The sequence below is a fragment of the Phaseolus vulgaris genome, chromosome 3 (genome assembly GCF_000499845.2).
Source record: "Phaseolus vulgaris cultivar G19833 chromosome 3, P. vulgaris v2.0, whole genome shotgun sequence".
Taxonomy (NCBI): Eukaryota; Viridiplantae; Streptophyta; class Magnoliopsida; order Fabales; family Fabaceae; genus Phaseolus; species Phaseolus vulgaris.
Window position 1 is genome coordinate 17,627,595 of NC_023757.2, and position 16,042 is coordinate 17,643,636.

Below are 16,042 nucleotides of genomic sequence, written 5' to 3' on the forward strand. Positions count from 1 at the left end.
TACCAAATAGGCCTGCTTATAGAACAAACCCCGAGGAAACAAAGGAGATAGAATCACAAGTTCAAGACTTGTTGGAGAAGGGTTGGGTTCAAAAGAGCCTAAGCCCTTGTGCTGTACCTGTCTTGTTGGTGCCCAAAAAGGATGGAAAATGGCGTATGTGTTGTGATTGTAGAGCAATCAACAACATCACCATCAAGTATAGGCATCCAATCCCGAGGCTTGATGATATGCTTGATGAATTGCATGGGTCAACTCTATTCTCCAAGATTGACCTTAAAAGTGGATATCACCTAATTCGAATCAAGGAGGGTGATGAGTGGAAAACCGCTTTTAAGACCAAATTTGGATTATATGAGTGGTTGGTGATGCCCTTTGGGCTTACTAACGCTCCAAGCACATTCATGAGGCTTATGAATCACACCTTGAGGGATTGTATAGGTAAATATGTAGTAGTTTACTTTGATGATATCTTAGTATATAGTAAAACCCTAGAAGACCATCTAAGCCACCTTAGGGAAGTTCTTCTAGTCCTTAGGAAAAATAGTCTTTTTGCCAATAGGGATAAGTGTACCTTTTGTGTAGATAGTGTAGTCTTCTTAGGCTTTATAGTAAACAAAAAGGGGGTGCATGTAGATCCCGAGAAAATCAAAGCCATCTGCGAGTGGCCAACTCCACAAAATGTAAGTGATGTACGAAGTTTTCATGGGTTAGCTAGCTTCTATAGAAGGTTTGTGCCTAATTTTTCTAGCCTAGCTTCTCCTTTGAATGAACTTGTAAAAAAAGATGTTGCTTTTTGTTGGAATGAAAAGCATGAGCAAGCCTTTCAAAGGCTAAAAGCTCAACTCACCAATGCACCCATCCTATCTCTCCCAAATTTTTCCAAAACTTTTGAGATAGAGTGTGATGCATCGGGGGTAGGCATAGGTGCGGTTTTGTTGCAAGGTGGACACCCCATTGCTTATTTTAGTGAAAAACTCCATGGTGCCACCCTCAACTACCCCACCTATGACAAAGAGCTCTATGCTCTTGTGCGAGCCCTAAAGACTTGGGAACACTACCTTGTGTCCAAAGAATTTGTTATCCATAGTGATCACGAGTCTTTAAAATATTTAAAGGGCCAACACAAGCTCAACAAGAGACATGCTAAATGGATGGAATTTCTTGAACAATTTCCTTATGTAATCAAATACAAGAAAGGGAGCACCAATATAGTGGCCGATGCTCTTTCAAGACGGCACACACTCTTTTCAAAACTAGGTGCCCAAATTCTTGGATTTGACCACATAAGAGAGCTTTACCAAGAAGATCAAGAACTCTCATCCATCTATGCCCAATGTCTACATAGAGCACAAGGAGGTTACTATGTGTCCGAGGGATATCTTTTTAAAGAAGGAAAACTTTGCATTCCCCAAGGAACACATAGAAAACTCCTTGTCAAAGAATCACATGAAGGGGGACTCATGGGCCATTTTGGAGTTGATAAGACTCTAGATCTTTTAAAAGCAAAATTTTGTTGGCCACACATGAGGAAAGATGTCCAACGACATTGTTCTAGATGTATCTCATGTTTAAAAGCAAAATCTAGAACAATGCCGCATGGACTCTACACCCCTTTGCCGATTGCAAATGCTCCTTGGGAAGACATTAGCATGGACTTCATTTTAGGACTTCCTAGGACTGCAAGAGGCCATGACTCTATCTTTGTGGTAGTGGACCGTTTTAGCAAAATGTCCCACTTTATTCCATGCCACAAAGTAGATGATGCTCAAAATATTTCTAAACTCTTCTTTAGAGAAGTGGTGAGACTCCATGGTCTCCCTAGAAGTATAGTGTCCGATAGAGATCCCAAGTTTATAAGCCACTTTTGGAAAACTCTTTGGGGTAAACTTGGAACAAGAGTACAATTTTCAACTTCTTGTCATCCTCAAACAGATGGGCAAACCGAAGTAGTCAATAGATCTCTTGGAACTATGCTTAGGGCTATCATGAAGGGCAGCCACAAATCTTGGGATGAGTACCTTCCCCACATTGAATTTGCTTACAATAGAGTAGTTCACAAGACTACTAATGCTTCTCCTTTTGAGGTAGTATATGGTTTTAATCCTCTCACGCCCATGGATTTGATACCCCTTCCTAATCCACAAGATTTTGTGCATAAGGAAGGAGTACTCAAAGCTGATTTTGTCAAGAAAATGCATGAGAAGATTAAAATTCAAATACAACAACAAAATGAGAAGTACACAAAATACAACAACAAAGGGAAGAGAGAAATAATTTTTGAGGAAGGAGACTTCGTTTGGCTTCACCTTCGCAAAGATAGATTTCCAAATCAAAGGAAGTCCAAACTAAGTCCCCGAGGTGATGGACCTTTCCAAGTTCTCAAGCGAGTCAACAACAATGCATATAAGTTGGACCTACCTCTTGAATATGGAGTACATGACACTTTTAATGTAATTGATCTTTCTCCATTTGTAGGTACCAATGACGATGACGAGCTGGATTTGAGGACAAATCCTTTCCAAGGGGGAGGGGATGATGGAGGAGGGCCAAGCACACCTACCCAAGGAAGCCACGGCCCAAGCCAAGGAAAGCGTCTAGACCAAGACCAAGGTGAGCGTCTAGGACGTGAAGGTGAGCGTCTAGGACGTGAAGGAGGGAGGGTATCCATGGAGCTAGACTGTCTAGGCCCCCTTACAAGATCAATGGCCAAACGTGCTCAAACACAAGTAAATGAAGCCACGGATGGAAGAGAGAAGGCTTTGTATATGTTTGCATAAAGGCCCATTAGGGGTACTTAGTAGATAGGATAGTGTAGAAAGCACTTTTGGATGGAAACATTCTAGAATCTAGGGTTGTGTGGCCGGTCATTGCACATGGCACATGGCTTAGAATTTAGATTTAATTTTGGTTTTCTTTTCCTTAGAATTCAGCTTAACATTTACGTCCAAGATAGCCTATAAATAGGAAGCCTATCTCATTGTATTTTTCAAGTTTAATTGAGTAAGGTTATGCTGCCATTTTTGTGCACAAGCTTTACTTCTCCTAGAAATCTAGGCTCTAAACTTCAATCCTTTCACCTTCTCCCTTGAGCTGGCCGAACCACTCAAACACCATACTCATCATGCACCTACAAGGCCAACACAACTCCTAGGAGGGTCTTGATCATCTCACCCATTGCTTCCGCACCTTATTTTCTACTTTGATTCAAGAAGAACACATGAAAATGCCATCACTTTGTCTCCACGGGGTTGGTTTTAGAAGCAGGCCTATTTGGTAGGCTTGCCCCCGGAATGAAGTCAATTTGATGTTCTATACCTCTAAGGGGAGCAAGCCCAATGGGACCCTCATTAGAGAATAGATCTTCAAATTCACTTAAAAGGTTTTCTATTTGAGGAGGTAAATTCATAAGTTCACTACTTGTGGCAGTGCGTGTAAGTGCTCCTTTACAAAAGATAAGGCTTGGTTGTTCAACAAGAAGTAAATTTTCAAAAACGTTTTCAAGAGGCTTTCTTATTGACCAACCTTGTGGGAAGGAACACTCTTCTCCCACGCCTTCCTATCCCTAAGGGTTTTCTCTTTTTCTAGCGCTCTTTTTTTTTTTGTTTTTCTCATCCCTCTTTTGCTTCATTTGTATTTGGTCTTTTACCACTTGAGAATGTGGTAAAAGACTAAGTACAAACTTTTTATACTTGTGGGTGAAGGAAATCTCGTTAGTGAGACCATCATGCAAGGTTTTCTTATCAAATTGCCATGGTCTCCCTAATAAGATATGACAAGCTTCCATAGGTACTACATCACATAAAACCTTATCTTTGTAGTTCCTTATGGAAAACTTGATTTCCACTTGCTTGTCTACATGTAGTTCCCCATTTTCATTAAGCCATTGAAGTTTATAAGGTTTTGGGTGAGGAACTACTTGTAGCTTAAGCTTCTCCACCATCCTAGCACTACAACAATTGCAACTAGATCCACTATCCACAATGAGAGAGCATATGTTTTCTAAAACATTGCATCTTGTATAAAATATGTTCTCTCTTTGTGTTTCAATGGATGTGCTAGGGTGATTGTTGAGGGTTCTCCTAATCATAAGCAATTCTCCCTGTGGATCTACCCTCTCATCCTCTCCCCCCTCCTCTCTCTCACTAGGCTCATCCTCGCCACTAGTGTATTCATCTACACCCTTAAGAAACAAAGTCCTTTGGTTTGGACATTGTGCTTGCCCATGCCCTCTACCATAGCACTTGAAACACTTGACATCTCTAGCTCGGATGGGTGGGGTAGAGGTTTCTTTGGTGAAAGGTTTGGTAGGTTCTTTTGGTTTTTCTTTTGATGTACTACCCTCCCTTCTAAACTCTTTCTTGGGATAAAAGTTAGAGTAAGGGCTCACCTTTTGACTTGACGTTTTGCGTAAGATTTGTTGTTCAACTTTAATGCAAAGTTGAACCAAGTCATTCAAGTCTTGTTAAGGTAAGAGTTCCACTCTATCTCTTATCTCAAGTGATAGGCCACTAAGGAACCTAGCTATTGTGGTATCCTCCTCTTCTCTAATGGATGCTCTCATCATGTAGAGCTCCATTTTTTGTCTATACTCTTCCACACTCATGTTTTTTTGTTGGAGTCTTTGGAGCTTGTCCATCAACTCCCTATGGTAGTAGGAATGTATGTGTCGACGTCTTAGGGCTCCCCTAAGGTCATTCCAATATGTAATGAGAGGTTCCCTATGAAGACGCCTTTCTCTTTCGAGAGAGGTCCACCAATACATGGCGTTCCCTTGGAAGCTAAGGGCGGCTAAGGGTACCTTACGTTCCTCACTTACCCTATGGCAAGCAAAGAGTTGTTCTACCTTCATCTCCCAATCTAGATAGATTTCTACATTTTCCTTACCATGAAAATGAGGTAGGTCTACTCTAGTTTCCCTTGGCACCTCTTGCTCCCTTTGCCTATTCCTTCTAGGGGGTGGTTGGTAGTAGTCATTAATTCTAAGGCTTCCCTCCCCTAGAGACTCATTACTCCTAGATGCATGAGTATGAGTTTTCTTTGATTTTTGTGATTTTTGGGATTTCTCCTCTTGGGCTTTAGCCAATTCATTGATTTTATTCTCATTCTCCAATTGTCTAAAGGAAATCATTTGTATAGCTTGTGAAACTTCTTTTAAAAGAGATTTTATAGACTTGACTTCACTTTCAATAGACTTTGGAGAGTGAGGAGGAGAAGACATGGCTAAAGTTTTTGTGTATATAAGTGTTTTACCTTAAGGAAATTTAGGAAAGTCAAAGAAGGTAGTTTTCCAGGTAAGGGAGGTGAGTCACAAAGGACTACTTAAGTACCAAGCCTTTGCCTTAGCCAAAAACTATCCCTCAATGTCTTCACACAAAACTTCCTCTTAGTAAACTACTTAGAACACAATTAAGTTGAGAAATCAAAACTTTTTTTTCAATGCAAGAAAACAATGTATGCTAATTAATCAACAAAGCTAGACGGTTTATCACAAACTTAACAAAATAATCATGCAAAGCGTCACTAACTAAGCAAAAGAAAAGGCAATTACAAACAATTAACAATTGCTAATTAAGAATTCTATACTAGTAGACCCTAGGTGAGGCTTCTTGGACACTTTGAGCCGTTGAAGACACACTCACCGTCTAAATCGTAATTAAGAGGTAATTAACACAAATTAAGTTGCAAGGAAATTAAGAAAAACTCCCTTTGTTGATCCTCTTTTTGCTAAATGCATTTCCTTTTTGTCTTTCCTTGTTGGCCCTCCAAGTGTTTGTAGTGTTTTTCAAGAAAGCTTGTTTTGGCCTTGGCTTTGTTTCCCCTTAGAATGAAGGTCTTAATTCTCCAATTCCAGCACCTATCAAAAGACTAGACCTTACCCAAGTCAAGTTTCAATTCACATAAGCACCAAAGGAGAATAAATTCCAGCACCAAATTAGAGGTCAAAGGACAAAAGCAAGAAACAATTTAATTGAATAAAACAGTACCACCAAAAGGAGTTAGATTATGACAACTAGAAAGAGGTCCAAGAAATATTAAGCAAGCAAATAAAAGGTACCAAAATAAAGGTAGGCACACAAAAGAATCCTAAGAATGGCACTAGAATTAGATGACCAAATAAAAAAACAGCACCACTGGAAAATGTTGTGGGCCAGAAACGTGTTTTTCCCCAATTTATGCTGAGCTGTGTTTTTAAGATATGATTCTGAAATTTGATATGCAAGATATTCAAGATCTTAGCTAAATTCTGGCTTTGGAATCACTCAAAACGCATGCACCAGTTTTTTTAATAAATTTTTCAATTTTGGTGTTCAGTTACGCCAGCTGTAGCGCCTCAGATTTGCACACTGATTTTAAAAGATTTATCATTTTTTTCTGTTGATTCTTTTGGACTAATTCTTTTTTTGTTCTTTCTATAACACTTCAAACTTGCATATTCCAGAGAATCAAAATTTTCCTATGAGTGAAAATATTTTTCTGGAACAAAACAGCCAGCACAGAAAATTTGAAACAGGGGATTCTGGAAACTGGAAACAAAAACAGCAAGATACCAAAATTTAAACACAATAGAATTTGTGAAATAGAATTTGTGTAGGATCTAAACACAAATGGAACTCAAACTAAAATTAAAAAGGCACCAAAAGATCAAAGAACAACAGATTCAAAGCAATTAAAGATACCCAAAATCAAGGAACAATCAAGCCAAATAAAGGAATACTAAGAATTGTTGACATTGTGGATGAACATGACTTGACAAAACATATATGGATTCAGAAATTAAAGACTCAAAAGCATAATATGAACCAAATAAGAAAGCAATAAAGACTCAAAAGCCTAAAAGAAAACAACAACTCAAAGGTGTATGGAATCCTATCACAATTTGCACAAGAAATTGTTCAAGATCAATTGAACAAAAGTGCTTCGGTTGGATCTTCCAAATAGCACACCAAAACAAATTAAAATGCAAAAAACAGCAAGACCAAAAGCAACTCATCTTGAAGAACCCAAGCTCATGATACCAAATGATGGCAAATTTCATGAAGGTCTTCTTGAATCATGTAAGATATGGTGCGGAAGCTATGTATGAGTGTGTGCAAGATCTTGCAAAGAGTGATGTTGATCTTGAAGGTGCATGGTGTGTATGAATATTGGGAGGTTCGGCTAGCCCAAGGAAAGGTGAAGGATGTGAAGTTCAGAGCCTAGAGTTCTAGGGAGAAGCAAAGCTTGGCACAAAATGGCAGCATAACTTTACTAACAATAAACTTGGAAAATACAAGAGATAGCCTTCCTATTTATAGGCTATAGAACTGTAAAAGCTAAGCTAAGTGTAAATGAAATTAGAGCAAAATGAAATGCAAGAATGACAAGGCACATGGCACATGCTCATGACCGGCCAAACAAAAATAGATTCTAGAATGTTCACTCATTTATGCTTTCTACACTACTCTAATTACTATGCACCCCTAATGGGCCTCCACGTAACATGTACAAGACTTTCTCTCTTCCATCCGTGGCTTCATTCAATTGGGCGTGAATGTGCTTAGCCATTGATCTTGTAATTGGACCTAGATGGTCTAGGCCTCCCCCTAGACGCTCCATGTGTAGCCTCCCCTCTTCACGTCCTAGACGCTCCTTCCTTGAGTCTAGACGCTCATCATGGTCTAGCTTTGGGTCTTGGCTTTCATGGTGGGATGTGCTTGGCCCTCCTCCATCATCCAGGCTCAAAGTGCCTGAGAAAACGACAGAGAAGGTTTTGGGGCCAAAGCCAGACGCATGGTGCGAGTTCCACAAGAGTTTTCGCCACTCTATCAACTCGTGTTTGGCTCAGGGGCACCAGCTCGCCGAGCTGGTCAAAAGTGGTTTCCTGAAGGATTACTTGCTAGAGAAGCAAGCGGACCAAGCGTCAGGGTCTCAACCGGCGAGCAGCGGAGGGCAACAGCACGAGGTCCCCATTCACGGCGAGATCCACACCATAGCTGGCGGATTCTCCGGCGGGGGGTGCATCGCGTCGCAACGTAAGAGGTACGCGAGGTCGGTAATGTCAGTGGAAATCTTTGAAGATCACTCGCCTGACGTGGACATCACGTTCACCAAGGGGGACCTTAGGGACGTGGTGCCTCACGACAACGACCCTATTGTGATCTCGCTTGTCACGGCGGGAAGGATTGTCCACCGGGTGCTGGTCGACGAAGGAAGTTCAGCCGATGTGATGTTTTGGCCGACTTTTGAGAAGTTACAACTGTCCCCCGATCAACTGAGACCATATGGGGGCTGCTTGTATGGTTTTGCCGGAGACCAAGTGGAGGTAAGGGGGTATATCGAGTTGAGGACGACCTTCACTGACGGCTTGGCCTCACGAACGGAGAAGATCAGGTATCTTGTTGTAAACGCCCCGTCAGCATACAACATACTGTTGGGAAGGCCAACGCTCAACAGAACAGGAGTTGTGCCTTCGACAAGGCACATGAAGGTCAAGCTGCTGTCCATGAAGGGGATGATCATCACTATTTGCTCCGACCAGTAGGAGGCAAAGAAGTGTTACGAAAATAGCCTAAAGGTTTTAAAGTTCTCGTCGTTTTTCGACGATCAGTGACAATAGTTAAAAGTTTTAAACACCTCGTCGTCTTTTGGCGATCGGAGACACCAGTAGTGTAAAAAGCCCTCAACGCCCTCGCGCATTTTGAGGCAAAAGAAGAAGTCCTCCTCGCCCTTGAGCGTGTGCAGGTGAGAAATAGAAGAAGTCCTCCTCGCCTTTGAGCGAGTGAAGGCAAGAACAAATTGAAATACCTCTTTGCATAAGCAGATTGAGGCAAGATTAAAAGTCCTCAGTGCATCCAGGGGGGAGGAGATGTACACCCTGGGCAAGTTGAGGCACCAGAGAAAGTCCTTCTCACCTCAGAGTGAGTTCAGGCAAGATGAAATTGAAAAGTCAGGGGTGTTCGTGACCTTAAACGGCAGGAAGGGAAGGTTGATGGAAAATGCTTTTTCCCCTTTAGGTGAAACATCAATATTGACCCAGTAAGACCAGATAAAGCTTCCACGCTTGCGGGCGGTGTGAAGATAGATAAAATCCTTCTCGTCTTGAACGAGCTCAGGTACGACGTGAAGGGTGGAAGAAGATAAAGGATAACTGAGGTAGGTTCGAAGAGGACACCTCACTATCCAGATCATTGTTCTAAAACTCAGGGAGGTAGAGAAGGATCCAAAAGGCGCCTCTACCCCCAGATGAGGGAACAATGATCAAGTTATGCAAAGAAGAAAGGTAACATCGCCAGAACCCTATGGCGTGAAGGATGAGACAGTGAAGGGGTTGTACAGCAAGTGCCAGATCAGAAGAGTTCCAGGCGATGACAGAAGCAGGGGGCACTTCACTCGGCAGATCAGGTAAATTGTATTTTAATACTAGTTTGAGTCAAAACCTGATGCCTAGTAAGTGATTTTATGTTAAGGTTTGTTGCCTTAAGTTCGCAAGTTTTATTGAATGCCATCGCCGAAGAGTTGATAGTTGCTCAAATTTGCTTTGAGTTAACAGTTTGCTAAGTTTGTTATGAGGTTAACAATTTGCTCGAGTTAAAAGCAGTATGTGAAGGGTTAAGTTCAAGTATTGCTAAGCTAATGCAGTTGAGTAAGTTCCACCGGTTATGTTAGTTAACCCCACAGCAGATAGAGGCAAAAACATACAAGGTGAATAGAAAGACGATATTCAGGCAATGAGAATTATATAAGCAGTGTCAATTCAAGTCTATACACAGATATTTATTACAAACAAAAGATAAATAACAAGTTTTCGAAGAAGAGGTGATGGGGAAAGGTAGTTAGTCTTCAGAAGGTACAATCTTCCCGTCCACCACTTCATTGCAGATCGACAACATAGAAAGGTCGAGCTCAGCGTATTGGCACGCCATTTGCTCCAGAGCAGCTTCGAACCCAAAGGTGAGGATTTTAGCAGCACCCTGCTCGAGCTCATGTATTTTCTTCTTCAGCTCTTCCTTTTCCTCATGAGTTTGAGCGAGTTCTTCAGTAGCTTTTTTGCTCTCGTCCCGAGTTTGGGCCAGCTCTGCAGCAATCTTTTTAGTTTCCTCACGAGCTTCGGCGAGCTCAGCAAGAGCCTTATCCCTGTCCTTCTCGACCTTCCCTAGGAGAATCTCCCTATCCGCTGATCTCTTCTCGATTTTCTCCACCTTGGAAGCTTCAGCCTTTTTTGCAACCTCCAAATCTGCCACCTTGAGCCTGTATGGAACTAGCTTGCTCTCCAAGTCAATTTTCTCTTGGAGTTGGAGGTGCAGTTTTTGGCGCAGATCGGAGGCTTCCTTGCGCGTGTTCCTTAGCTCGGCGTCCAGTGCATCCTCCAGCCTTGAGTGTTCCATTTCAGTCATCAGCAGGTTGCAAGTGAGCTTCTCCGCCTCAGCCCTTATCATGAGATTTGAATCCTTGAGCTCGGAGTTTTCCTCTTGAAGCTTCTTGAGTGAATCCTTCACAACTCTTGATACAAGCGAAGGGAAATCTTCCGCCACGGCCTTTAGTTAAGCTGTGAAGGGTCCCAAGGTCTCTTCAAAGGGATCTGGGAGGTTTGAGGCTGGTGCTGGAGGCACTGGTGGAGTCTGATGTTCGTTTTCACCACCACCCTCTTGAGCTTGAACAGCAAGGGGGGCTTCCAGGCGTGGTGGAAATTTGAGCACCCCCATCTTCTCCTAATACAGCCCCAGCGATGGATGTGGTGGAAGGGGGACCCTCTCCAACAGATAGAAACGGTGTAGAGGCGCTTGGAGGTTCCTTTGCGTAATTAGGGCTACCACTCTCGATCACGATGGGCGCGGCGGTCAGTGGTGCTATTTGGACTGGTTCTAGTAGAGCTGGAGGTGATGGCGGTGTTGGTGTTGGAAGAGCAGGTGGTGTGGAAGTGGTTACTCTTTTCCTCTTGGCGATGACACCATCCTCAGTCTCTTCATCGTCATCCTCTTCTTCTGCCACCACCTGGGGGGTCTTCCTCTTCGGTCTCTTCAAAACCAGTTTTTTCCTTTCCGGGGCGGGTAGTACCCCGGAAGAAGTTGGACCTCGGGGAGGAGTCTTGCCTTGGGCAGCGGCGATCTCCACAACTGAGTTGGGCACAGTTTGGGAGCCCGCCGAGAGTTTATGGGATCGGGCGATCGCCCTCAATTCTGCCAGCTTTCCTTTGCCCAACATTTTTTCTGCACAAGGTAAAAAATAGATGAGTAACCAAAGTAGAAGCAGAACATGCAAGTATATACATACATAGATAACATAAGTAAATAGCACATGGATGAATGGTGAAGGCCAATACAGAATAATGGAGTGCCAAAGATAGAATGGTAAGAATGCTAAGTCGATTTTAACGCGAAGTGAGAGTCTTGGTGTTAGGAAAGGGTCTAACCTATGTACATTTCAAGTTGGCCCTCAAGGAATTCAAAGGAGATTATCTGAGCAGTGGGGAGGGTGATGTTGGCAGAAGCCACAGTTTTCCAGAAGAGACAAAGATCTTTGTCCAGCTCCCCCATGTTGTCAGGACTTCTTGGTCTCCTGAAGTTGTCTTTGGAGTCCTTGTGCCCCTTGCTTACCCAATACAAGGGGAAGCCATCAAGCAGTGAAGGGTCTTGATCGTTCTTGCACACCTTGACGAACTTCCCCTTCCAGTCTTTGTAGGATTGCTGGAAGATGGAGAGAATTGACCTCCCAGCAATCCCGTTCAGGCTGACCCAGGGGCGATCTCCAGGATTCTTTGCCTCGAACAAAAAGAGGAAGACATCCACCGAAGTCGGTAGCCCCAAGTGCACGCAAAGGATTTGGAACGCCCTCACGAATGGCCAACTGTTGGGATGGAGCTAGGCAGGGGCGATGTTGAGCTCGGTCAACAGCTCCCTCTCGAAGCGAGTGAAAGGAAACCTAAGTTTCACTTTCTTGAACAGTGTGGCGTAGATGAAGCAGAACAACTCGTCGTTACTCCTCTTATCGTCCACACAGATTGGTTCTCCTGGGAGGCAAGGCAGCACTGTCACTTTGTTATCATGCTCATTGTGAAATGAAAGATCAGATTGATCCTGATCCGATCGGTCATCGGTAGTCGATGACATCAGCAGCAGAGAACCACGTGGACCACTCGCGAGGTGACACGCGGACCGGGTGACAGGTAGATCGGGGTGAACGTGATCGGTTATCACCAACCAAGTGACCACCAACAGATCAGGCGGCAGCGAAGTCAGGGGATAGATCACCCAGAACGGTGATCGGTGGTCAGTAATCAAGTGGCCACCAACAGACCAATTCCCAAATGAACACCTGGGGGCAGAACGCAGGAAGCAATAGAGCACCGATCAATCATCGGGTGCATGGTCATCGGGGTCTCGTGTTACACGCAGTTAAACTGGGACTAAGGTTCCCAGCGAGAGCGTTACGCATGGACCTCGCATGAACACATCTCAGGGAATCGTGCACGAGAGTGGCCTGAGGGAGCTAGTAAACCGGTCAGTGATTGGTGATTCCCTCAACCCATCACGTGCACGATTCCGTGAAGGGTAAGCCGTTTACGCAGAGAGCAACGCTTGGTGAGTGTGCCTAGACCAGCCACACCTGGTGCTCTCCTGAGAGTATGCGGGTTACCCAGGTGGAAGAAATATCCTAAGTTACTCCGCAAGGGAATAACTTAGGCGCACAAAGAGAAGCGCTAGAGCCCTTCAAGTAAGTGACACGTGTGTGGTTAGATGTGAGTTGCATGCCTCCACGTGTCATCATCTGAGAAGGGCGCAGTCTAGATAAAGGTGCACTCCGTACCGCTAAGGGTACAGACAGGCGCAGCCAAGCGCAGAGACGCGCAGACACGCACAGACACTCACACTCTCACTCTACTGATTCTAGAGGTACGTTGTCACAAAAAAGCATAACAGGGTTCTGGCACATGTCAGAGAGGCATAACAGAATTCTGTTAGGCCCAGATACAGGGAGAGACATAAAAGAGAGAATCAGGGTGAGAGTCAGGGAGATAGAACAGAGAGAGAGCAAGAGTTTTTCACACACACTACTAGTTTTTCTCATTTGGTGGTTCTGTGGTCTAACTTGATCGTCGGAGTACAAACGGCCGCTAGAGGCGCCGTCTGTGTGTTTTGCAGGTCGCGTTTGGAGATCCAAGAGAAGGTTCTGAGGGTGATTTTGCAGAGAACACAGTCGCGTAGACGAGACAGAGAGTGTTACAAAGCGATTCCTCCACGTTCGAGTTGTCGGCAGGATCATTTGGCGCCCACCGTGGGGCCCGAGTGAATCGTGGTCCCATATACACCACAGTTTTTGAAGCTCACCAAAGTTTTACCAAGTTCTTTGCTAGGGAAAGATGCCGAGAAACAGACAACCATCACCTGCGCCATCTGCTGACGAAGGAGCTGTGACAATGGCGCAGGTCCTGGGGATGGTGCGCACGCTGCAGGATAACGCCGCAGCGTCGAGAGTTGAACAAGAAAGGATGCAGACAGAGTTGGCTACGTCGCAGAGTAGGAACGACGAGCTGAATCGCGTCAATGAAGAGTTGAGGAGGACGTTGCAGGCGCAGAGGGAACACGCGGTTGACGAAAGGATGTCGAGGCAGCCGTCGCCTCCAAGAGCGTTCCCCATGCCATTCTCCCCTGAAGTCATGGGAACCATGGTGCCTCCCAACCTGGTGGGGGTGAAGGCGTCGTTCACAGGGATAGAAGATCCGGAGGCGCATCTGACGGGGTTCCACACCCAGATGATGTTGTCTGGGGGCTCAGACGCTGTGTACTGCAAAATGTTCATGAGCACACTAAGCGGAATCGCCATGGAGTGGTTCGTGAGCTTACCAGAAGGACATATCACGTCTTTCCCTCAGTTTTCAAAGCTTTTCACTGAGCAGTACATCGCCAACAAAGCACCCGCAGTGGTGTCATACGATTTGTTCGATATTTGACAATATTTGGTTCATCCAAATGAGTTTGGGATTTGGTACTAGTTATTGGTGAGTTCTTGTCTTAGAACAATGATCCAACTCTAAGAAAAGTGCCTCTATATTTTCCAGCTCAAGGTGATTCCTAAAAATGTCAAGAATCTTGTTCTATGTGGCTATTGGAATCACATCATGTGGTATCATGAGTCTTAGGTTCTTCTTGTTTAATTGTTCAGTTGTGTGCACTTTATTTTCAAGAGCTCTTTAATTTTCTTGCAATTTAAGTTTCTGTTTTAGGAATTAATTGAGTTTTCTTGCTGTTTTTTTCTTTTATACCAAGTGTTTGTGAAAAGGTTTATGGCACTCATTCTTCTTATGAGTATGGTTGCTCTTTTGGAATGGCATTATCCTTCCTAGAGTTTACCTTAAGCTTCCTTTCACTTGTTGTTAAAATTTGTGTTGTGTCTTTTAATTTTGTAATCATGTCAAGTTTTGTCTTAGTCATGTTATTCCATAATTGTCATTACTTCTAGTAGTACTTTTATTGCTTTGATTGTTTCTTGCTTTGGTGTCATATAATTTTCTGAATTGATATTGATCCTTTGTGCATTTTCTTTTTAGAATTGAGTTCATACTTGTATTCTAGACCTATACAAGTTCCAATACATCATTTTCTATTATGTCTTTGCTAGTTCATCATCCTGTTTTTTTATTCCTATTAGGATTCCTCTGTTTCTGAAAAAAGTGCTTACTGTTTTTCCTTATTGCAATTGATTTACTCACTGGAAAATTCTGAAATTCTGGATTTGTGATATTCAAAGTGTTAGAAAAGAATAGAAAAAAGAATCATTCAAAAATTCAAAGTACACAAAAAATGATAAATAAAATAAAAAAAGTGTACAATTCTGCCAAAAAGAATACGGTAATCTGGCAGCGATTTTTAAAAATTTATTTCTCTCAATTGGCTTACTGTTTTTACTTCGTTCCAGTGCCATTATTGAGTCAACATCTTGAAGTTTCTATGGTTTAAATTTCATAATCCAGTTCGCTCTACATCATTCCAGTTAAATCAGTGAAAATCAAGCACAGTTTGCATTAAAAAAAATTTCCAGTAGCTAAATTTTTGTTTTCTTCATCTACTCTAGTGCTTTTCCTTAAGTATTCTTTTGTGTGCCTACTTTTCTCATTGAGTTCTTTATTTTCTTGATTGTCTTTCATTCTTACTCTTTGAGTTTGTCTTACATATAGTATTCCTTTTGCAATTACCTTTCCTTGCTTATACCTTTTCTTGTTTGTCTTTATTGTTTCATTGGTTTTGTGGTGGTTGCTTTTGAGATTGGTGTGCTTGCTTTGACATATTTCATTTGAGGATTCCAAGGCCTCAAGATCAGATTGGTGCAAGAACATTATTTCTTTGAGAGTGATCTCTTTTTTCAGCCTCATTTCACTTCGGCAGTTTCATTGCCAAGCTCACTGTTTTTGCTAATTTTGTTTCTTAACTTGTTTGCTGTTTTTGTGTGTTTGCTGTTTTTTATTTGCAAAATGGCTGGCTATTCAAGTGGTGCATCTTACAAACAGCATTCTCCTTCCAAAGCTTCAGTCCTTGGTGAAGAAGAACATAGAAGAAGGAGGCATCACCATCATTCTCATGAAGAGAGCTATAACCGTGACCAAAGATATCACCAAGTGTTCAACATTGCTTGTAAAAAAGTCCCTAGTTTTAATGGTGATAGTGATCCTAATGTGTATTTAGAATGGGAGGCTAAGGTTGACCATTATTTTCATGTGTATAAGGTCCAAGATGACCAAAAACTTAGATTAGTTTCTTTATCCTTTTTGGGCTATGCCAAAGAATGGTGGCATAAAATTGTAATGGACATTATATATCGCAAGAAACCTCCCGTGGTTTCTTGGAATGCTTTGAAAGAGTGTATGCGCGCGAGGTTTGTTCCTCCTTCTAGGAAGGAACACTTGTTGAAGTTCCAAAGGCTTCCTCAAGGACATAGGATGGTAGATGAATACTTTAAAGATTTTGAAACAACTTTGACTAAAATGAATATGCATGCTAATGAAGAGTCAAAGATTAAATGGTTTGTACGTGGTTTGAAAAGAGATATTAGAGATTTTGTAGAATTAAAA